Here is a 24,531-nt window from a genome sequence, read left to right as displayed (position 1 = left end):
CCTCCTTTACATCTCCCCTATACCACTCTGCTCATTGCTTCTATTGCCTTTCAGGGTCAAAAAGAATGAGTCTTTTCCCTTTTCTGTGACAGCTCTTCAAACAGTTAAAGACAATTCCCTTTAAGTCATCTTTTCTCCAGGTTAAATGCCCTTTGTACTTTTAATGGATAAAGGATCTCATTTTAATCAAAATCATCACCTTGGCATATGGAAGGGAGGGAGGTTTGACCTAATTTTTTTTCCTTCCAGGTCTTGTTCCTCAAACTCTTAGCGTTTATGGGAGGAGTAATCTCAGTGGGTGGGATATGGGGAGAGCAGGTTTGCTGATATGGTTATCAAGGAAGATTAGAGGAAGGCCTGAGATTGGAGGAAGCCAGCGGAACCCAGAAATGCTCACATCAAACATATGCTAAAGCTGCTTATCAGTATGTAGAAGTCTTCACCCACTCCCCCCCTCCCCCCCACAGTCCATTCAGTGGATAAATTCATATTTGTCGAACGAGTAATTCTGTTATGCCACTTTCCGTTATTCACCATGTCTAACCCTGATCCAGCTCTTTAGCTTGCAGGGGTGTCCTAAAATGAAACCACTATTCATAACTGTGCTAGTTTACATGATCAGCCTAATGTGTTATTAGTACAGTGCAAATGAATAAAACCATTTCCTTTGCAGCCAGTATTACTTATATGCCCCACAGCTGCAAAATCTCCCAGTCACCAAGCTTGAAATCTTGCAGTCATCTTCTGCTCCTCCCTTTTCTGCAATTCCTGTCACCAAGTCCTATTGAATCTTCCTCCCGGATAGTTCTCTGACTTGTTATTCCTGCTCTCCTCCATCCCGTGTGGCTGTCATCACATCTTTTCGGGATTGCTATAATAGCCTTCTAACTGGTCTCTTTACCTCCACATCCTCACCCCTAGCCCCAATCCTCCTTGCACACAGCTGCCCCATTAATCTTTCTAAAATGCTTGCTTTCACCAAGGTGCTCCCTGCTTAAAGTCTACAAGGACTCCCCACTGTCCATTGGAGCAAGTCCAAAGTCCTCATCTTACTAACCATGGTCCTACGTTACCTTGCCAACATTTCTGTATTATTGCTCCCTTATAATGCATTTTCCATTACAGTTGGGCTGGAGTCTAAAACTCCCATGTATGTCTTGAATGAATGAATGAAAAAAGAGCTTATTCAGTACTTACTATGTGCCAATCATTGCGTTAGACAATGGGTTGTAGGGTTGGGGTAAAGGGTTAATGAAAGGAAAGGGGATAGGAGTCATACTCATTCCTGAATTTATATCTTTACTTAAACTTTTTCCCCTCAACTTGGAACACTCTCCCCAATTTTATCCTTCTTTTCAAATCTTACTACTATTTCCTTAAGTCCTATCTTTCTTTTCACTTCCTCCATTCAGTCTTCCTAAATAAGCTCAGCCAGCCCTAGTCTTTTTGATTCCTAACTACCCCAATACTGCCAATATACTTGATTATATTTCATCTAGCACTCTATTGCATAGTCTTCCATCTTTCTTTGATAGTTTCATATCAGCATTATCAGCAAATCAATGTTTTATGTATGCATATCCTCTCTGACTCAAAGATTAACAGCTCCTTGAGATCATAGCATTTTGTATATTACTGAACCAAGACACAACAGATGCTGAAAAGATAAGGGGAATAGAATTGATCAAGAAAATGGATGAGTGGCGAAAATCATATATATGTTATGACTTACTTTGAGACATTTACCTGCAACTTCTTTCTATAGTTATCAATATTCACTAATTACCTAGGACTCAAAAATTAGGGTCACCAGATCACTGGGGCCATTATCGATTAGCAACTAGCTTTCAGTCTCAGGTACACAAATATCTATTTTTAAACTAATATATAATAATAGCTTTAAGTTATATGACCCTTTTCACAAGGTTGAAAAGTAGTTAATATATGTTATCTCATTTAATCTTCATGTCAACTCTGTAAGGTAGTTATTATGGGCCTAATTCTTTCCATTTTGCAGATGAGGTTTAATGGCTTGCAGAAGTTTAATGGCTTGTCTATGATTATATATCTAGTAAACACCAAGATGAAAAGTGATAAATTCAGACAGTCAGAAGCAGGATTTGAAAACAGGTCTTTTTTATGCCACTATGGCTTATTCTATTTACTATGGCTTATTAACTTGTGGGTTGTATGAGGTGTTCAAGGAGGACTGGCATCTCTGGTGTGAGGCTTGCCAAGTCCTTTTCAGAGCTTTTCGTTCCTTCAGCCCTTTTCATCCACCTTTGGTGTCTTCTTGCTGATCAACTCTCACCTGTGGCTCCAAGAAGCTATAGCCTGAGCAGTGGCTATACTCTGGTAAAATGTGTCAGTAGATGGGCTAAACTAGACTGCGGGTAACTGACGAGACCAAACCTGTTGGTGAGTTAGGGGCGTTTCTACTCCAAGTATATGATTTCCCTTGGTTGAATGAGTAAATGAGAACAATATCCCAATTCCATGAAGGTGGATGAAGCAGGCACTATGGACTGCTTAGAGCCTAATCAGACACTGAAGATGCCAAGATCATCCATTGCATCCTGGGCCACTGCCAGGCATCTTGATTTTTGTCTTACCACTGGATTTTGATGACTCTGGAAGAGAAAGGGAGGTTGATGCCTTTGCGCAACTCTGCCTCACTTAAATCTAATTCCCGTGAGTCAAGACATTACTCCATGATGTTATTTGGTCCTCTTCTAAGATGAAGGACAAAAACAACATTAATTTGAATCATGAGAAATAGGTGTAGGTGGTCCATTTACTACACCGAAGTGCAGCATCCTGTATGCCTTGACTCCCAGCTGTCAAGACCAGTGCTATGGTTTGGTGTGGTCAAGAATTACACATTTGTTCTGTTCTTCTTGTACTATGCCAGCAATCAGGGGACTTGGCTGCAAAAGACCCCAAGCTTCTAATTTCATAAAGCTCTTGTCTGGACAGTTGCCCTTATGTGGGAGTGGTCAGTTTTCACATTTCCTTCCAAGATGATTTTGTTCTGCAATTAAGTTCCTATCCCCAAAATTCCACTCCAGTTTATTCCAATAGAGTTAAAACATTTGTCTCTGTCTAGTTTCTCAAGCATAGTTTATAGCTCTCAGCTGTTGGCCAATGTGCACAATCACTCCCTTGAATAAGAACATTCTAAATCATATTTATTTTGGTTTAGTTATAGCTACCCTACTGAAAAACCTGTTTGAATAATATGTCCAGTGATAAGATCTCATACTTTATACAATTATCCTCAGCCGTAGATAATGTAACAACCCTCCTTAGTTTAGCAAGCATGATAATGTTCAGATTTCTCCAGCCTCATCGAAACCTAAGACAACAAATCATCCATTTCAAATGGTCAGCGGTGTTCCCAATGCCCCAGCAAATTAAATTAGAAAACTATCCAGTTGGTGAGTAAACATCCCACTCATTTACCTAGTGTCTGCTTCTTTTATTTGGTCTTTAGGAATTTAAACAATTTAAGGTTGTTTAGCTCTAAGGACAACCTTTCCTTTCTGGATATTTACTTGGGCCTTCCTGATATTTATTTAAGGATATTAGAAGAGTTTGGGGGAGGATTTTTTTTTCCTGTTCCAAAGACTTGGGAGATTGATTCAGCTCTTCTATGGAGCTTGTAATGATGAGAAAAAGAATGAAGTTCTGGCCTTGGGGTTATGAGATATTTGGGTTCAATTCTCAGCTTTGGCATTTGTTAGCCATGTGACCTTGGGCAAGTCCCTTTCCTTCCCTAAGCCTCAATTTCCCCATTTGTAAAAATGAGGTTAATCATACTTGTAGTACTATATAATTGCCTTTTAAAAATATTTTAATATCCCAACTAAAATCCCACCTTTCCCAAGCTTTTCCTGATCCTCCTTAAGGCTACTCTCTTCTCCCATTGATTATCTTCTGCTTCTTCTATACATACCTTGTTTGTACATAGTTGTTTTTGTGTTGTATCCCCCATTAGATTAGCTGGTCTTTTGTTTTTTTGTGTGTGTGTCCCTAGTGTTTAACATAGTTCTTGGCACAAAGTAGGTGATAAATACTTATTGATTGGTTAATTGATAACAGATTTGCAAGAGTTAAACATGGTACAGTGGCAAGATCCCACAGAAAGGGGTTAAGTGCCCCAGTTAGGAAGGAAATTTAGGGGGTCACCTGACCACATTCATGGTGAGTAAATAAGTAACAGGGAGTAGAAAAACAGGAACACAATCAAGAAAGATCCGAGACAGGCATCCTTGAGACAACACATTTTCTCTCGTGGACAAAACATAATGTCTTTGCAAACTGGCAGTTTCCTGGTCAATTGGCCTAGGTCAGTATATTTACAATCTTGAATGTTCCCCAAATAAAGGATGGGGCAGGAAACTTTTCTGCATTTCTGTGTGGAGAGAAATATAAAGAACTTAGGGAAGAAAAAAAGTAATAAAAATTCCAGTATTAACTTTAAAAAAAATTGGTATATAAGAGATTTAACAGACCTTTCTGTTCATGACACTATTGGCTTTGTTTGCATAATACAGAAACAACAAGGTAAAAAATGACAAACCCAGACAATCAAATGTTCTTCTGATTACACAATGACAAGTAATTACTTTGGCTGATTTTTCCATTGATTTATGGGATCTTCTGACTGAAAAGACTGATTGTTCTGATGGCTCATAGCTTGTTCTCCAGCACTATAATAGAACTGTGGTCTCACTGATCTTGGAATGTTTTCCTAGGATGCAAATTGTGTCCAGTCTCTGCATTCTAGGCCATGCTTGTTCATGTCTTCCCATAAATCTGCTAGAAGAGGGGGTCCAACCCAAAGTTCTGAAAGCCATTCTTTTATTCACTTCATATATAATATAGCACCTAGCTCCCAAGTTCCAGGCATCAGGCTCCCAAGCCTTCAACAATATGTTTCTCTTTCTAACCAATAGTTAAAGGACAGTTAATTTTTTTTTTTAAAGTTAATCAGTCTAGGCAATAAACTGTTAAGAAAGGATCCTCCCATGCACACATAGGGAACACTCTTCTTTAAGTTACCATACCACCAGTGTGGAAAGATATGAAGAAAGGAAATGTAACCAGGACATATGCATAGAGAAAATACATATAAGAAATGTGTTGGTAGGATACATAGCTGGTGAGGGAACAACCCTCTCACACTGCAGAGCTGCTGATGTCTTTTGGTGATGTCAACACACTTCTCTAAGTTAGCTGACATGTTTCTTCTCTTTACTTAGAGCTAAGCCTGATGAACATCATGTCTCTGCTGGATGAGTGATGGTTTTTTGGTCACCAAGCTCTCTCTGCTACCATCTACAGGGTGGGTTGTCTGTTCCCATCTACCAACATGTGATGGTCAAAAGCTTCTCTCTGATATGATAGATCAAAGACATGCCTTAAGAGCCATTATACATATCAAAGGAGAGCTAGTACAAAAACCCCAACAAACTCAGAAACAAACAAAACACCTGCAGGATACTCCCCAAACTCAGGTTGAGTGTATTACTTCAACTGGTAATTATTGAGGTTCGTGGTCCAGGTCAACTGCTGGACTTAGGATAAAAATTCTTTATAAACTCCACTTACCCCTTAATTATGACTTCGTGTCTCTCAAACCTATTTGAAGGCTTTTTTGGGGGAAAAATCTCCTAGGAACTGGGTGGAGGTTGGAGCATCTCATTCCTAAGATCATTTTTACTTGGCATACAAATGAATTAGGGCAAAAAAAATCACACACACACACACACACACACACACACACACACACCTAGAGAACCAATGGCTATATATTCCTTCCTTTATTATGCATATTTACAAGCAAATAAAATTTAGATCCTCTTTTGTTTATCTCCAGCTAACAAAGAAATGCTGGCTCCCTTTCTGGGGCTATCACTTGTACACTCAGGCTGTTCATCCACTCTCATTATGCCTTGATCTCATTATGTGACTAGTCTATTTTTTCCCACCCCAGTTATGACAACATCCTTTACATCATTTCTGCATATTCCTCATTGTGATATTTTGCAGTCTGCCATACCCACCATGTATTTCTATATTGCCATTTAGGTGACCCATAGCTTTAAGTATTTGGAGACTTAAATAATTCATCATCATACAGTATCACCAAAAGAATATTGGTGCAAAAAAAGATGAATACCTGTTTCAGGAGGAAGTTTGGGTCATTAACAAAATTGTAGTTTTCCAAAGACCACCCAGCCCCATCTCCTCCCCTTTCTGTTCAACTCTAGGTCTAGCTCATTTTCTGTTTAAGACCAATGGATCAGCACTAAGGATTGTCCATTCACCTGCATGTCATGGTCTGGAAATAGATTTGTTTCATCCTCTAAATGGATGAACAAGCAAGCACCCTGATCTATGTTATTTTTAAAGTTCATACATAATTTTTGCAAATAGCTTCTCTTTAAAAAGAGTGAAAACAAATCAGAATAAAAAATAGTTTCCCCACCCCCAAATTTCCTTCTTCACAGAACAAAAGAATACATACATGTCTTTATGTTTTGTTCTTTGTCAGATGAACTTTAAGAATATAACTATTGACTTCTTTCCTGCATGTAGCAATTATTTTTGGATTTGCTTGCTTGGCCTTTATTAGGAATTTTTAATAAGAACCAGAGATAAGCTGAAGAGACTCAGAAAACATGTTTCCTTCCAAACTGGCAGGTGTTGTGAGACCCTCTTGGATGGATATTTGAATTCAAATTATGTCACTTCCTAATGGCCCTGCTGTGGTTATCTTTCTGAGTACTGTTTCCTATCACCCCAAATAAGGCTTCTGGGAACTCCAATGAAGCCATGAAAATGCTCATTGGCTGCTCAGCCTCGATGTCGTTAACACAAGTTCCATCTTCTGAAGGTGGTTATTCTGGAAATTATAGTGAGTGAAATTAACAATCATGCTTAATTACTTGTGCTCATGTATTGCCTACATTCCAACCCTGTCAGCCCGCCCTTTCCTTATTAAGGAGTCATAACCTTAATCTGGCCATTTCCTTTGGTTCTGGCTCAATGCCCTCTTCTCTTCTCCTAACCAGGCAGCTCATACGCTCATCAGTAAAATGTGAGAATTCAAATCTAAGGCTGAGTCTTTGTGACCCTCTGGTGAAAGCTCAATCCCAGTGGGAGCATTTCTTTTCTCTTTTTTTGATAGATTATTCCTAATTTTTTTTTAAAAAAAGATTCCCCTTTCATCTCTCCTCCCTTATTTCCACCATATACCCAAACACCTTAAATTTAAATTAAAAACAGAGGAAAGGAAGAGAATCAGTCTCCTAAGAATGACGACCATCTTCAACCTGACCCAGTCAGTAGACATGAGCCTAGATCTTAAAATCAAGGATGCCAATTAGCCTGTAAGAAAACAGATTCCATTTAACAAAGAAATATACACTTCCCACACACTTCCTCCTTCTAAGAAGCTCTCTTTGATATGTTGGCATTTACTTTATGTGTAAAGGCAAAAATCTATCTACAGGTTCATATAAAAGTGTCTATTCTCTCTGCTGAGGTTCACAGTTGGTTTTTGAAGTGATGTGTTTGCCTCTGGTATGAAATTATAAGCAGAGCAGGCATCAAGAACAAGTAGCAGGGGGGCTAAGACGTTGCATATATTGTCAGATTTTTTTGATGTATTGATTGGTTTGTTGATTTTTTTCTCTCCTTCCTCTTCTTATTTTTGAAAAATATTCTTTATTGTATGAGATGGCTCTCTTGGAGGAGTGGGGGAAGGATATGGAGAGAATTAGGGCTATGTAAAAAAGAGCAGACATCAATAATTTTTTTTTGTAATGAGCCAGGGTCCTCCTTATCAAGGACTCTTGTGGATTGAATACCTATGCTTCAGAAAATCCAGAATAAAGACTCCTATCACCTTTAAAAAAAATAAAGAGGATGTCACGCCCATTGCTTTTAATGATGCTATTTCCATTTGGCAACTGTTCAAATACCTTAATACAGCAATCATTAACCCCCTAACTCTTCTCTGTTTTAAGCTAAACAGCTGCAAAACCCTTCAACCATTTTGTTCACATGGCATGATATCGAGACCTTTTACCATTATAGTTGTTATTCTTTAAATACTTACTGGTACTTACCTTTGTGACCTTGGCCAAGTCATGGCACCTCTATGAGTATCAATTTTCTCATTTATAAAAATAAGGGCATTGGAGTAGATGATCTCTTAGATCCCCTCCAGTTTAGTATTTTATTATTCTCTGACCTTAGTTATCATGTGTCTGGTCTTGGCATATTTTACTCAGTAATGCACATATATTTCCCCTTGAAAACAAGAGAGTAATATGTTTTGATTGCAATAAATTTCCTTGATTAGTTTGGATAACTTTTAGCTTAAAGACAAATCTAAGAATCTGTATTCATCAAAATAACCACTTTGCATGAGGAATTTATTTTATGTCCTAACAGTCATTCTCAGAGAGACTAGAATACAGAAACCTATAAGGGAGATTGATGTGTTAGATTTCTGAGGGATAGAACACATACGCATGAATGCACATTTTAAAATATCTGATAAAGTTGTTGACCATGCAAGTTACAATGAAAGTATCTCTGAGACTATTGGATAGAGTTATAAAATTATCTTTCAAGGATCATGATGGACTATTCTTGGAGGAAAGTATTTTAGTCATGTTGAAATTTATGAAGGTACCCTAACTGTAATGGTCCTGCAACTGTTGACTGCAAGGGTTCCTTGCTACTTGGCAGCTACTGACATAACCATCCAAAAGAGAATAAGGAAGGCATTGTCAAGGATCCTGCCATCATTGACCCTGTAATACAGAATCATCGAATGCCCAGCCCTTTGGCAACCTCTGCCTAGATCATGGCCATTAATTAATAAAACTTTCTCTGGGACAACACATTCCAGAGGGGAATATAAAATAGAAAAAAGAAAGAAAGCCACCCAAGTCACCATGCTCCCCAGAGACACATGCCTCTGTCACAAAATGATTTCAATCTGCCTTCCTCCAAAACATACAGCTCTGTTGCCACAATATAATAGGACTGCTTAAATTATATCAGATTAGAGACTTTAGATCTTCCAGATTTTATCCATTGTTTATAGGCATCCTCAGAGTCTCAGAAAGACTGGTGCCTTTAGCAATTATTGGCAATAGTTTCTACCTTCCTGAGCTCCAGATACGATTTCAGTAACAGCAGCCAGCATACCCTAAAGGTAGACACAGGATTAGCTCCAGTTCAGTTTCCCTATTCCTCTACCTACCCCCACCCCCAAGAGAGTATGTATTTCATCATGTTACCTGAAGGGAAAGGAAAAAAAAGGAATATGACTTTTATCCCAGTGAATGTCCCTGACCAAATGATAAACTGAACCCCTCAGGTCATTTATAACATTGTTATTATATATACTATATTATAATTACCGTGTTTCCCCGATAATAAGACACTGTCTTATTAACTTTTTTGGACAGAAAAACACCAGAGGGCTTATTTTCAGGGGAGGGCTTATTTTAATGAACATTGACAGCAATTTTAATAAACAGGTAAATGTGAACAAAAAAATGTACCTTTATTCAATAAGCAAATCACTGGGGAAGAACAGGATGACGCGCTCACTGATGCAGCTCTGATTGGATGCAGCTCGGAGCGCGGTGTGTGTTTCACGGGGGGGACAGTGCATACAGAGGGTAGCGTGTAGCGCAGGGGATCACCTTCACTACAGTAGCAATCTCAATAGGGCTTATTTTCGGGGGAGGGCTTATTTTAGAGGAATCTTACACAGTAAGGGGAGGGCTTATTTTCGGGATAGGTCTTATTATCGGGGAAACACGGTATCATCTTGGATCATAGCACTAGAATTAGAGGGCTTGGTGAATAAAATTACTTACCCAAGGCCACACAGATAGTAAATATCAGAAATTAGATTTGAATCTGGGTCCTCTGACTCAAGATTCAGTGCTCTTTCCCCTAAAACATGGTGCCTCCTTCATTTCCATGCAATAAGTCACTGGGATGCATTCAAATCACAAAATCTCAGTTAGAAGGGACCTTGGACATTATCTAATTTAGACCCATTCCAAAATCCCAACAAGTAGACATTAAGTCTTCCAGTGATGAAGAATTCACTATCACTAAAGGCACCCAGCCTGTTTTACTTTGAGATAAATCTAATTGTTAAAAGGGAAAAATCTCTTATGTTAACCCCAAATTTAACTTTTTGCTGTGACCCATCATTGATATCATTCTGACCTCTGGGGTCAAACAGAACATTTTTAAATGCTTCCTCAACATAAGGGGCTTCCACATACTTGATGGCAGATATTACATCCCTCCTAAATAGTTTCTTTTTCATGATAAATAACCTCTGTTCCTTTAATCAGTTTTTACATGCCATGATTTCTAGTTCTCTCTCTATCCTAGTCTCTGTATACTTTCTAGCTTATGCCCTTGAAATTATACCCAAAATGAAGTATAAAACTCTAAACATCTTATGTCCATGACAGGGTAGTATGTGCCCATCACTGCCTTTGTTCTGGATGTTATTATAATGCCCCACAAGGTTTCATTGGTATTTGGCATTATTATACCACACTGTTGATTCATTTTGAGTTTAAGTAGCTCATTAAACCTCTGGATTTTTTTTTTCATACAAACTATTGTCTAGTGTCAGTTTCTTCATCTGTTAACATTAGCCCCAAAATCTGTAATCTCATGAATCTATACCTACACCACTCATTTTTATTAACCTTAGCATATGACTTTACATTCAATTCCATTAAATTTTATCTTGTCAGCTTCAGCTTTGGCTGTCGAGATCTTTTTCGATCAAGACTGTGCCCTCCAATGTGTTGGTTGTTCTTCCTAGCTTTGCACCATCTTCAGTTTTGGGAAGCACTCTATTCATGCCTTCATCCCAGTCATTGCTAAATATTTTTAAAGACTGCACTCTTGGAACATGTCAACTAGTGATCTCACTCCAAGTGAGCACTGACCCTTTTATGGCTACTCTATCGATCTTGCCATTCAATCAATTGAGAATGTGCCCAAGTATAGATATTAGGTCATCAACACTTTGCGTTAGTCTAGGAACTTAAGTGCTATGCTATCTCCCATTTAAAAAATATTCAAACTGAGTAGCTCTTGGCCTTTTACAGTAAACAGGTTGCCACTATTACTTAGTTCCCAGGGATCCCTTTTCTCTGGAAAATAATAGGGGCTCTTCATGTCTTGGCTGGGTTTCACTATCAAAACTTGTAGACTTGAGCATAAAATTCTTTGGAAATCAGACCTTTGAGTAATGAGCATTATTGGTTTTCCTGTGTACAATTACACTTTTACCTTAATTTTTCACAGAAACATTTTTTTTTGGTCATGACTTATGATAATGGCAATAAAAACTCCTAGTATGGGAATCACCTCTACCTTTCAGAGACAACTCCTCTGAAACGTATAGTTTGAGAGAAAGAATTGAGAGTTTGAAATGACTTAAATTATCACCTTGCCTTTCAGAAGCAACTTCTTTCAAATTCATAGTCATAGAGAGGGAATTGAAAGATTAAGTGACTTACCCATGGTTTTATAGATAGTATATGCCAGTCAGAATTGAAAGTCAGACCTTCCTGATTTCAAGCTCATTCCTCTACTCCACTGCCTCTCACACTAAAGAGAAAATAATGAAATCAAGTCCTATACAAAAATTGTTACCTTACTCATAAATAACAAAATAATAATTCATTTTAATTACATATAGATTCATCTATAATGAATTCATCATAAGTTCTAGATAAGCATGATCTATTGTTGGCACCATCACATTTTATAATTCTGCATATTCAATTCAGAATTAATAAAGAAATTCAGGCTAGATTCCTGTATGGGCTCTAGTTATAATAGATGGCTTCTGAGGTTCCTTCCAACTCTGAAATTCATGACTCCATGCTTCACTTCTTGACATCTTTTCTCTGTTTATTTGCTAGTTTTCACACAAAGGAAAGATTTCGTGCTCAGTCAAAATTCAGCTTTCTAGTCAACATGGTCTCCGGTAATGCATTATGGATAAAAGTTAGAGGGACAAACATCCCTTCTTTGGATGATAATGATGAAGGATGTAGGAGACAATGAACAAGTTATTATATTTTAAGATGAGGAAGATGGTGCACAGTGATGGGGCTGGTATATAACTATATAGAACTTCTTTTGTAGCCCCTGAAGCAAACATAAAGTCGGGTAAGAAATGCTTTTTCCAATTCCATTTTCCAATTATTAAGCCTGTATATACAAATGTGTTCTCATGGTTTAAATATTCCTATTAAATAAATATTAAATGTCTGAATCTGCCAATGTCCCTACCATTTTTTTACCCTGTATTATATTTAGTTCTCTGCATGTCATTTATTCTCTATAAAATATAATCTTGTTGAAGGCAGGGGATGGTTTAATTTTGATCTTTTTCCTCTCAGTATTTACCAGAATTCATTTCACATGATTGTAGCTTAATTGTCATCAAACCAACAAGCATTTAAAAGCCTACTATGTAGCACTGGGGTAAGTGATGATTGATGAATGCTAGATTACTCAATTTCTGTTAAACAGTATTAAGTTAAATGTCTTTTTAAAGGTCTAAAATGATTTTACAGGAGAGAAACCTGTAAGAAAAAAATTTAATTGTAGCTCAATTTTTTATGCTCGATCCCAAAGGATGAAACCATGTCTGAAGCTATGTCAGAGAGCTGAATAGATGGAAATTTTAGCAAAAAGTTGATAGCTATTTGTTGAGTTTGTTGTACAGGGGGTTCTAGTTTAAGAATGGATTGAATAAATGGTTACTGAGAATCCTTCCAACTCTGAAATTCTTTGGGATTTTGCAACCCATCAAGAACAGAAAAAATAATCATGGCAATATAATATTAAAATGTGTGTGTGCCTATGTTGTGTTATAATGACATTTCGTTGATGGCAGTGGGAAGGTCTTGCTCCCATTCCTGCTCATGTTGGCCATCCTTGTTGTAAGGTAGAAAATGCAATAGGAAAGTTAACATGAGATCTGAATCATAAATAATGTGGTTTGGTGGGGGTGGGGGGGGTTGGGTGATGTGCCACATCTATGCTTTCGTAAGTATAAAGAACTCCTCCAAAGGCCTTCCTACCTCTACCAATGCAGATAAGCACCTTTTGCCTTAGAGAGCTGCCTAGAGCACTGAGTGGTTGTGTGTCTGCCTCAGGCTCACAGATCATATGTTTCAGAAGCAATATTTGAACCCAGATCTTCATTACTGGAAGGCCAGTTCTCTATCCCCCTGCAATGCTATCTCCTTAAATTCCTTAAATGAAGAATTTAAATAGATTTACTATCACTACATTTTCATAAATTACCCCTAGGTAATAATATGCATAACTACAATAATCCTAAATAATGAACGAATGACAAGAAATGACCTCCAAAAAAAGATGTCTCTCAGCACTAATCATGTTATTTGCACAACTATAGAATTAATTCACTACCAGAATATCCTAATTTACAGGTCACCTTTCAAGTAACCTTAATATAGTTCATTGTTTTTAATTTTCCTTTGTTTCCCTCTTGGAGGGAGTATTTGATGCTATGTATGAGACCTTTTTCCATTTGGATTGGATTTGCTCCAAAATGGGGATTTAAGAGAAAATGATCAACTACTCTTCTTCGGCCAAGATCAGGGGGTCAAACAACCCTTTTCCAAGAGCAATACAAATGTGGCTTCAAAAGGCAGCCAGAAAGAAAGTCTATCACCAAGGATAATACTTCCTCTTCCACTCACCAGGCACTTTAATAATTCCAAAATGCACTAGGGCAGGGATCTCTGTAGGCAGAGCTAGGACTCTTAAGTTACCAAGAGGCATGAGCTCAAGAGGGTGGGAAGATGAGCTGCCACTGCCATCTTCATTATGAGGTAGGTGCTATTATGGTAATACTCATTTTTCAGATAGGGAAACTGAGGCTAAGTGGTATTAAGTGACTTGCATAGAATCATATAGCTAGTGAATTTCTGAGGTAGAATTAAGAGTTGGGTCTTCATGTCTCGAAATCCAGCACTCTCTTTACCATAGTGCACTATCTTTTCAGCCCACCTTTGGAAAGCAATAAATGTTAGGAACAGTTTTTCCTATATTCAGCCAAAATCTGTCTCTTGAAAACTTCACTTCACTGCTGAAGGAGAACAAATTTAATCCATTTACCAGAGAGCTGAGTCTGGGTCAGGAGAAAAGACATGCCATGCAGAGATATCTGTTGAAGAAAAAACACCCAGAAGCAGAAAGGCTAAGGGCACTGTGAGTTTTTCAACTGATATCGAGTGTAATAATAATAGCTAATATTTATATCAAACAAGACTGGGGTTTGAATTCTGGTCTAGCTACTTACTCATTTCTCTGGGCCTCAAATTATCCTGTGTAACTGAACGGGGTGGACCAGATGACCATTAAGGTCACTCCCAGTTCCAAGTCTATGATCATATAATCCTAAGGAAGAGAGTAGAGATAGGAAAGACTATGAGGTGGTGGCCATCATCTGGGTGGGTGGCAATGAGGGTCTGTAATAAGGTGGTAGCAGTGTGAGGAGGGGGAAGATGAAAGATGGAACGATATTGTAGGAGCAGAATCTTTATCTAAAATTAAGATAGTTAATATATAAGATATATATTAAAATTAATATATCTATTGCCTCATCTATAAAATGGACATAATAACAACTACCCTACCTACTTTTCAGGATTGGGAAGAAGTCTGAGAGTAATAATGTATGTGAAAGTCCTCTCTGACTCTAAGACATATGAACGTAAATTCTTGGTGAGTGAGAAACTAACTTTCCCCTCATTCTGAATGACCATGTTTGGACTTGGGAGAGGGAAAGCAAGGTAAGATGTGATGTTCCCACAAGAAGAGGAGCAGGACTCAGTACAATAAAATCTCATGACAGATTCTGAAAGAGAGTTGGACATTGTATTTTATCTGTTGGGCCAAATTAAGCCAAATGGGAACAAGCTGTTACTGAGCTTTTAACTAGAATGTTTGATTTGCTCTGTCCCCTTACCTCCTCCCTTGGAAGGTGGTTTGCATTAAAAATAGCTCCTTTTGCCTTAAAGGAGGTGTGTGTTTGACTTTCATATCCAATCTTCCATCCATCTTCACTTCCTCTCAGTGTCACTACTCTGAGAAATGTCTCCTTGCCTAGAAAAACCCATTCCCTCCACCCGTCATCAGTTTCTCATTCCTAGTTCCTTTGGCTTTGGGTTAAGCTTCACTTGCTTGAGTTATGGGAAGCTATTGAAGCCTTTTAACTATCCTATTGGGTAAACTCCAATTCCAGTAATAAACTATGCGCTGGATTCACTCATTACATTCATGGAAAGTCATAAAAAATTGGTGTTTGGAATACTCTGCTGGCGCTTTAGACTCCATTTCTGGTACATTTAAAAAAAAAATCTATTTGGGGACTCTGCTTTTCCCACTTTCTCCATCCCTCCCTTTGACAAAATTGGAGCTCCTGTAAGTTAAATTAATGCTTGATGTAATTTCCTGTAACAGAAGAGCCAGACTCCAGCACTAACGACAGTTTCATGGAAAAACATCTCATTGCTCATGGACATAGAGTTACACCCTTGAATTATGGGTCTGGATCACTCAACGAGATGGGATAGGAACAGGCTGAGCATAACACTTTTTAGCCAGGAAGCAGGGTAGTGGTAGAAACTAGAGGAGCATGAAAGAGAAAGGGCTTGCTGAGAGTGGGTGCCAGAGATTGTCAGAGGAGACATAGAGAGAAGGGACATTGAAGACAAGGTATCTGACATGCACACAGTGGAAGACAAGAATTGGAAATCAAAGGCCTAGGCAGACTTAATATACATCAGAATTGCATCAATGTATTTTTTAAATGCTATTGAGATTGAAGCAATTATATAGAGTAAGGAATAAAACAATGTTACAGACCACAGTCTGTGGGAACTCTCATGGTCCAGAAAACTGACAAGGCAAAATGTTCCAATTTATTGGCTAGGTTAGAGGCAATCCTTAAACATCTGTAGGTCTGAGTTTGGAGGTCTTTCTAAACTCATCCCTAATCCCTTTGGTCTGGAAAGTAAGCCTGCCCAACAGGCTTTTCTGTACTGATTTACCTGTTTGTTTATCCTGGTGTGGGCCAGGCCAAAGAGCTGTACAAACAATACTTATCTAGTGGTGAATTATTGGAGTTTGTACCACTGCCTGTTTTAGCTTATACACAGAAACAGATACATTCAATCATGCCATTGTGGTTGGGTCCATGAAATTTTTGGGGGCTTGAGGTTTTGGTTGGTACAATGTTTGCAGACGGGTCAGAGTGTAGGTCATGCTTTCTTCTTAAAATCTTTAGCACATCCAGACTCAACCATCGTTACTCAACAGATGGTAGAGTTGCAATGGAATGCATACTTAAATCACATGGAATAAAAGACCAGACCACATGTAGATAACTGAGGGGAAAATACTAGGAGTAGTAAATCTTTAAAAGCATGATATTCAAATTAAAATAACTTTTTGTGTTAGGTAAGTTATTTTGATTCTCAGTTTCTTCATCTTTAAAATGAGAAACTTGAACTATGTAATCGGCTTGTTGTTGTTCCATCATTTTTCAGTCATGTCCATCTCTTTGTGACCCCATTTTGGGTTTTCTTTGCAAAGATAGTGGAATGGTTTGCCATTTCCTTCTCAAGCTCATTTTACAGATGAAGAAACTGAGGCAAGCAGAGTTAAGTGAGTTACCCAAGACACAGCTAGGAAGTGTCTAAGGCTAGATTTGAACTCAAAACAATGAGTCTTCCTGACTCTGGATCCATCACTCCATCCTCTTTGCCACCTAGCACCCCCCTAGGTAACCTAGAAAGGCTAAAATTCTGTGATATTTTGATTTTTTACTTTCATATGATGTAAGTGACCCATAAGAGTCTGTGAATAGGGGAAGGGAGAGGTGACTGCTATTAAGCCATCTATTGTGCTCTCTCTCTTCAGCTATGACTCTCATGACTTCCCAAAGAGGATGATAACCAAGGCAACAAGAAAAGATACATCAAGATGATCATGGGGCCTTGCCAATACAAAAATTAAAGGTGGCTGAAAAGATACCATTCCATTATATTGGGCTAGAATTCATAGCCATGGTAGTTCATAGCCAGAGTAGAGCTATTGATGAATCAATAGTCATCAAGGTGCTGGGGCGCTATCACCACCAAATGGGTCAGAGAATGTTGAGATGGCTTCTGTAGGATTATTCAAGAAGCCAAGAAAGTTTACTGCTCATTTATTAGCCGCCTACCATGGTAGCTGTGATTTGTGCTGATTAGCTCCTACGCCTACTTTTAGAAATACAAATTGTACATAATAGATTTTCAATTTCACATGCACTCATCTTTTTTATTATATGATATTATAGAAATGCTTGTTTTATTCCATAAATTAAAAATAAAATTAATAATTTTTTAAAATAAGAATTATATTACTCTTCTCCTACATGATACCTGAGGCAACACAGCATTGAACTCAAAAGACCTAAATTTGAGGTGGAGGCTTAGGTGGCGCAGTGAATAGAGCACAGGCCCTGGAGTCAGAAGGACCTGAGTTCAATTCTGGCCTCAGACACTTGACACACTTACTAGCCCTGTGACTTTGGGCAAGTCACTTAATCCCAATTGCCCTCCAAAAAAAAGCAAAAAAAAAAAGACCTAAATTTGAGTTCTGGCTCTACCATTAACTCATGTAGCCAAAAACATGCCATTTAAACCTTTGTGAACTTCAGTGTCCTCATCTGTACTCTGGGGGTAATATTTTTTGCACTATTTTTAAATTAAATTAAATAATGTATATAAAATACATCATAACTATAAACCACTATAAAAAGCAAGGTCTTATCATAAATATAAAATGATTGGGTCTCAAAAATGCTTCAAAATGTAGCTATCTTTCCAGAAATTAATTTTTATATGTAGTAATGCTGATCACTTCTCATGGTGAAAAGGCTTCATAATCATTCTCTCAATTAATCAGGAAGACAAAAAGTTGGTGGAAACCCTGTTGATCAAGGAAAGAAGGCAAGATATCAAACATAAATAAAGAAGAGTTTGTATATTTTCAAAGGGCAAAAATAAGAGTTTAAAGAGATACCACCACTTTATAATGAATTCTGACTCATTCCATTTTTTAAACAAACTCAGTATCATGAATACCGATCTTTTTCTCTTCCTATAAAAGTCGAGTCTTAGTTCCTTCTATTTTCCATCTGAAGAACTGAAAATGTTCAAAGAAAAAAAAAGAAAACCTCCTCCAATTAGACAGGAATGTGCAAACAAAGGGAACAGGGGTAATACTTGAGATGTCAGGCTATGTGAATGAGTTGGCTTGATGTCAAGACAAGACAAATTAAATCATTTGGGATATACATGATGCTCTGTCTATCTGAGATAGCCAATTCCTTAGGGCAAAATGTTTCTCTCTCTCAAGTAACCTATTCACTCACAGATAGGTCCCCCCTCAAGGCTACTTTCTTTATTCTACTGCAAGGGAAAGATCCCACATCAAGTACACCTTCCAAATGTCTACATTGAGGTATATTATGAATACACACATGCATTCACACAAACACACAGACACACACAGTCTCCTATAATTTAGCTAACCAATCACCAAATGTTATCCCTTTGAGACATACTCCATTCTATTTCTAGATATTCACACCCAATATCTCTGACTGTGATCTCTGTGCAGAGACAGAATCTATTCATGGGACATGGTACATTTTCTATAAAATCCCACATTCTCTTCCTCAAAGGTCTACATTGTAGGACATCTTCTCTTAAAAAAAAATACCCACTAGGTATATATCTTTTCCCATTAGATCATGTGGTCTCTTTGGTTACTAACCACTGGATCTCTTTGTTTGAAAGATGAGACCAAATCTCTGAGTTCTGTTAATATTTTAGAAGAATGTTTCCTATTTATTGAGAAATTGGAGAAAGAATATGTTGAGTTTGAGGTGCTGGTAGTCATCCAGGTGATATGTCCAAAAAGTAATTAGAAATGCAGGTTTTGTAATCCAGGAAAAGTTTAGGCTGGATATATAAAATTGTGACTCCTTGGAATAGAGGTGATAGCTGAGTATCTAAAAGAGGATGAAATGCCAAGACAGAGATTGTAGATAGAGAAGAAAAGAACTGAGGACATGTCGAGCATTGAAGGGCGCCTGCCCTTAGAATAGGGGAAGAGGAAGGTGAACCAGTGAAGAAACAATCAGAAAGGTAGGAAGAAATGTAAGGAAAAGAAAAGTCACAGAAATCAAAGGAAGAAAGAATGAGTAGTCAACAGTAAAAACATGCTGCAAAAAAGTCAAGAAAAAAGTTATTAGATTCAGTAAAATAGATTATTTTGATTATATAAAATTTAGATGTTATCCATGAAGAAAATCAAAGCAAGTTCAATAAGAAGTGAAACCTCTGAATGGGAAGACAATCTTATCAAATATATCTAATAAAAGTCTGATATCCAAGATATATAGGAAATTGATACAAATAATAATATTAACTAACAGTTCTTTTAAAATAAGTAAGGGATCAAAGGCTAAGAACAAATCATTTAAATGATCAATAACTATATGAAAATAATTGTCCAAATTATTAATAATAAGATAAACACAGGCAATGCCTGCTCTGTTGCTACCTTCCTAATTCCCTCTTGAGCTGACAGATTAGGTGCCCAGGGTAAGGTTATTCTTTAAAAGTCAAAGGAAGAAACAAAGGCCCTATATATACTAATATATCTACATAAATATTTTTTGTCATAGCAAGAAAATTGGGAACAACGTGGTGATCCATCAGTTGGAGAATGGATGATAAAAGTGTGGTATATGGCTATAATGGAAGATTATGGAACTACAATAGATAGTAAAAAATAAGAATTTGAGAAGAATTAAATCAACTTATATACAGTAGAGAAAGATGAACCAAAAGTACACAATGACTACCATAAGTAAATCACCAATGAAGAAAGACTAAGGCAGCCCAGTGAGTCATTTGCACTGGAGCCAAGGATAATACTTTCAAAGCAAAGCCTCATTTAACCCCCCTTTAACCCCTTGGGAGAGAGGATTAATGACTCCAAAGCAGTATTGGGAATGTACAGAGAAGCAAAAGAACCAGAGAGTTCAAGAAAAAATATCAAAGCAAAATAATCTTCAAGACATGGAAAGAAGAGGGAGTCTATGATAAGACCATTATGGGCCATGGATCCATTAGTAGTCCTGGGTCCATGTTTTAGGGCAGAAGAGCAGCTCTGGGGACTCAGGCATTTTATGAGAATAAGAATACCCTTTCAGGTGGGTCTGATTGGTTCACAACCCTTTAGGTCACAGGCCACTCTCTGAACCAGTCAGCTAGGAAACTGGGAATTTCTATCCTTCAAGCTTCTAGACACAGAGTATTCAGAAAAGTATATTTCTAGGAGAGAGGCAAGGCAAGAATAAAGAGTAAGGGGATAGCATATATAGTAGAAGAGGGCATGCATAAAATAGACAGCTCTTTGAACAACAACAACAACAAAATTGGGCCAGAAAAAATAGGGAGTTTTTTTTAGGTAGAAATAAACTTTTTTTTAAAAGAAGCCATTGGAGACCTTGGAATAAACTATTTCAACGGAGTGATGAGGGACAGAAACTAGATTATTTGAGGTTGAAGAATGTGTGAATAGTGAAGCACGGGAAGCAATGATTGTAGACTCATTTTAGCACTGAAGAGAAAAGATGTAAGATTATGAGAAGAGTTGTCTGGCAGTAGTGTTTTTAATTCTTCCCTCCCTCACCCCATATGTATTACCCACACATGTTCATAGGCTGGAAGAAGGGAGATAGTAGAGAGAGAGAGAGAGATTAAAAATGAGGAGGTCGGGGGGAAGAGGGCATCAACTTTTTAAAGGACAAGAGGAGAAGAATGGGTACTAGAAGACTTAGCAAAAAGGAGAACTATCACATTTACTGAGACTTGGGAGAAGGAGGAAGGGACAAATGAGGACACAGAATGGTTCTGAAGTCTGAAGAAGAAATGAAGGAACTCTCCTTATTGAAGCTTCAATCTTCTCAGCAAAGGAAGAGTCAAAGTTATCAGAGAGAAAGAAGGTGAAGATGAAGTCAAGAGGTTGGGAAGAGCAGAGATCTGTAATAGTCATCATCGGGAGTGTGACAGAGAACTAATCCAAAAATAAAAGAATGTGCCAGTAGGGACCTAGCGTAAGTTAGCACCAATTTTCAGTGGATCCACTTGGCAGTTTTGTGACTCTCTCTAGCAACACTTGGCAGCTTAGGAGTAGGAGTAAAAAAGGCAGATGGTGGGGGTTATACAGATTTGAAGATAAGTAGAGTAGGAACAAATGAGGATGATACAGGAGATTCAGCAGAGGGGAACACTAGTCCAGAAATGGAAGTCATTGAGGAATATGGGAGAGTGTCTATGAATATATCTATGTGTACATACATATATGTGCATATGTATATGTATGCACACGTATTTCCATTGCAATAAAAAATAAGACTGCTAATGGTATGTGTACCTAATACATAGTTTTGCACAACATAAGCATGCATGAATGTTGACTGTTCTGTTTTACAAGACACAAGAGTCAGTCTTTTCATAAGAAGCAACAACTGCAAGATCTTTTGCTCTTGATATTGTTTTATGTGCCTAATGGTGCCTATGGATAAAATTCACATTACTTAGGTGTATGAGTCTTTTAATTTAATGAATTTTTTAATTAAAGTTTTTATTTGTATTTTTCTATATTATGTATAATTTGATCTTTACAATCAAGATAGACAGGACTAAGACTCTTTTGCTCATTTTACAACTCAATCAACAATTACAATTAAGTGCCTACTATGTGCCAAGCAATGTGTCAGGTACCGAGGATCCAAAGACAAAAATGAGTCAGCCCCTGCTTTTTAGGAACTAATTTCATAAGATAAGAAAAATGAGACACAAGAACCAAAGCTATTCAAGAGAAAGGTAGTTGGGGGCAGCTAGGTGGTGCAGTGAATAGATCACCAGCCCTGGATTCAAATATGGCTTCATTAACACAAAACACAAAATATGGCCTAATTAACACAAAAACTACCCATGTGACCTTGGGCAAGTCACTTAACCCCAATTTCCCTCCAAAAAGCAAAAAGAGAGAGAGAGAGAGAGAGAGAGAGAGAGAGAGAGAGAGAGAGAGAGAGAGAGACATAGAGACAGAGACAGAGAGAGAGAGACATAGAGACAGAGACAGAGAGAAAGGGAGTGACAGAGAATGACACAGGAAGTTGAATCTAGGTTTTCTGACTGCAAGAACCATGCTCTTTCCATTAGTAAATGTTGTCCTGTCATTGTCTGTTTGCTAGTTGCTATTCAGTTTTCAAAAGCTTAGCATTCCTGCTCATATCATGACGTGAAGGTCTGTCTTTTCATATCCTCGTTGCATGGTCATTTTGACTTGATATTCCTATCCCTCAGTGCCTTAGACAAATTGCTCTTCATCTCCCTCCCCAGGTGACCAATCTTTTATTGGAAATATTATGAAAAGTAATCCTGTTTCAGTCCATCAAAAGTTTATGTTCTAGAAGAGGGTTTGAGACAGACTTCTCTATTATATATAATATGGAAAAAAATGTCAGTGGATATAAAATAGCTCGTACATCTAAATGATTTAAATTAAGTAAAATAAAATTTTGGACTCTTTCGAATTAGGTCATTAAAGCAATAGCTGAGTACAAGTACAGTATTAATGAGCAATATCACAAGAACAGTATTAATTTTGCATCTCCTGACATAAAAATTTAAAACATGCAATTTTAACTTAGCTTTAGGTAATATTTTGCATTCGCTTGACTTTTATTTTTGAAGCTCCAAAATGAGATTTCTTAAAAGTTAAAGACAAAAGCTGAGGCATTGTGACATCATATAAGTTTATTCTACTCTGGATTCAGAATCCAAACTAGGCCTAATGTAATGTGAGTTCAGTTCAATTCAATTCAATAAACATTTCATAAGCATAACTGTGTGCAAAGGGACAAATTAGAAATTGTATAGTATTTGGCTCTTTCTTGCTGTTACATTGTTATTCAGTTGCTTAAGTCACGTCTGACTCTTCGTGACTCCATTTGGGTTTTTCTTTGCAAATATACTGCAGTGTTTTACCATTTCCTTCTCCAGATCATTTTATAGATGAGGAAACTGAGGTAAACAGGGTTAAGTGACTTGCCCAGGGTAACACGCCAGTAAGTATCTGAGGTCAGATTTGAACTCACAGAGATGAAGCTTCCTGACTCCATGACAGGAACTCTATCTACTGTGTCACCTAGCTGCCCTAGCCTGGCTCCTAATAGGTACTTAAGAAATGTTTGTTTATTTGAATTAGTATTTCATAATTTCAAAGCAGCACAAAACATAAAAACATACCTTGCTATTTTAATAAAACTGACAATTTTATATTTAGGGAAAAAATTATGAAATTCTAGAGTTGGAAGGAACTTCAGAGATCAATCAAAATAACCCTCTCCACCTGCTAGGGAGTTTTACAACATCCCTGGAGAATTGTTATCTAGATTCTCTACCTGACCATCTCCAAAGTCAGGTAATTCATGACCTTCCAAGGCATACCATTGCATCCCCTTTTTTTTTGGAAAGCTTTTCTTTCCATTCAACAGAATTCTACGTCCCTGTAGCTTCCATTCATTGGTCCTAGTTCTGTCTTCTGTGGAGTCTGGAGTGAAACAGGATATTTCTAATTTCTCTTCCTCATAACAGCCTTTCATGTGCTTCAAAACAGTGATCAAGTCTCCATCCTCAAGTTTTCACTTCTTTAGGCTTAATTTACTTGATTCTTTTCATTGATTTGCATATGACAAATCCTTCATCAACCAATATCTCTTCTCTTTGGACATGCTGCAGTTTATCAATGCTCCCCTTCACCCCAAATGCAGCAACACGATACTCCAGACCTAACCTGTGCAGAGCATAGTGGGACTATAGCCTATGTAATTATGGGTTTTATATATATAAATTATATATATATTATATATATCAATTCATGTAGTGGGTTGAATTAACTTTTTTGACTACTGTGTTACTGAGGACTCATGAGGAGCTTTGGACTAACTGAAGTCTCTAGGGGTTTTTTATATTAACTATTGATAAGAGGTAGCATGGCCCTATGGATAGAAAACTGGCCTTGGAGCCAAAAAGACACAGGTTCTATTTCTCACACCTACTGGCTGTGTGACTCTGGCCAAGTCACTTAATCTCTTAATACCAGGCAACTCTCCAAAACCATGCCAATCTGTCTTGGTAGAGGATGTTTCCTCACTTGGCAGTTTCCTATACCAGTGAAACTACAGGTCCAAATCTTATCTCTATTAACCATCTAGCCATATTTCCCCCACCCTGTATTTAGACATGTCCATTCATCTATCCATCCATCCATCCA

The 24,531-nt window shown here is 37.6% G+C and overlaps 1 long non-coding RNA gene across 1 annotated transcript in view; it reads left to right on the top strand.

The window, feature by feature from the left end:
• The first annotated feature begins 3,331 nt into the window (after positions 1–3,331).
• Positions 3,332–24,531, top strand: part of LOC138151604 (uncharacterized) — a 42,532-nt gene continuing 21,332 nt past the window's right edge. Inside the window, exon 1 of the long non-coding RNA XR_011165875.1 lies at positions 3,332–3,437. This is a non-coding gene — a long non-coding RNA (uncharacterized lncRNA). The remainder of the gene's footprint in view (positions 3,438–24,531) is intronic.

Source organism: Petaurus breviceps, unplaced genomic scaffold, assembly GCF_028583685.1.
Source record: "Petaurus breviceps papuanus isolate PSGF00001 unplaced genomic scaffold, PetGlider_PUasm1.0 90903, whole genome shotgun sequence".
Taxonomy (NCBI): Eukaryota; Metazoa; Chordata; class Mammalia; order Diprotodontia; family Petauridae; genus Petaurus; species Petaurus breviceps.
Note: the sequence above shows the minus strand (reverse complement) of the source record. Positions and strands in the feature narration are given on the sequence as shown.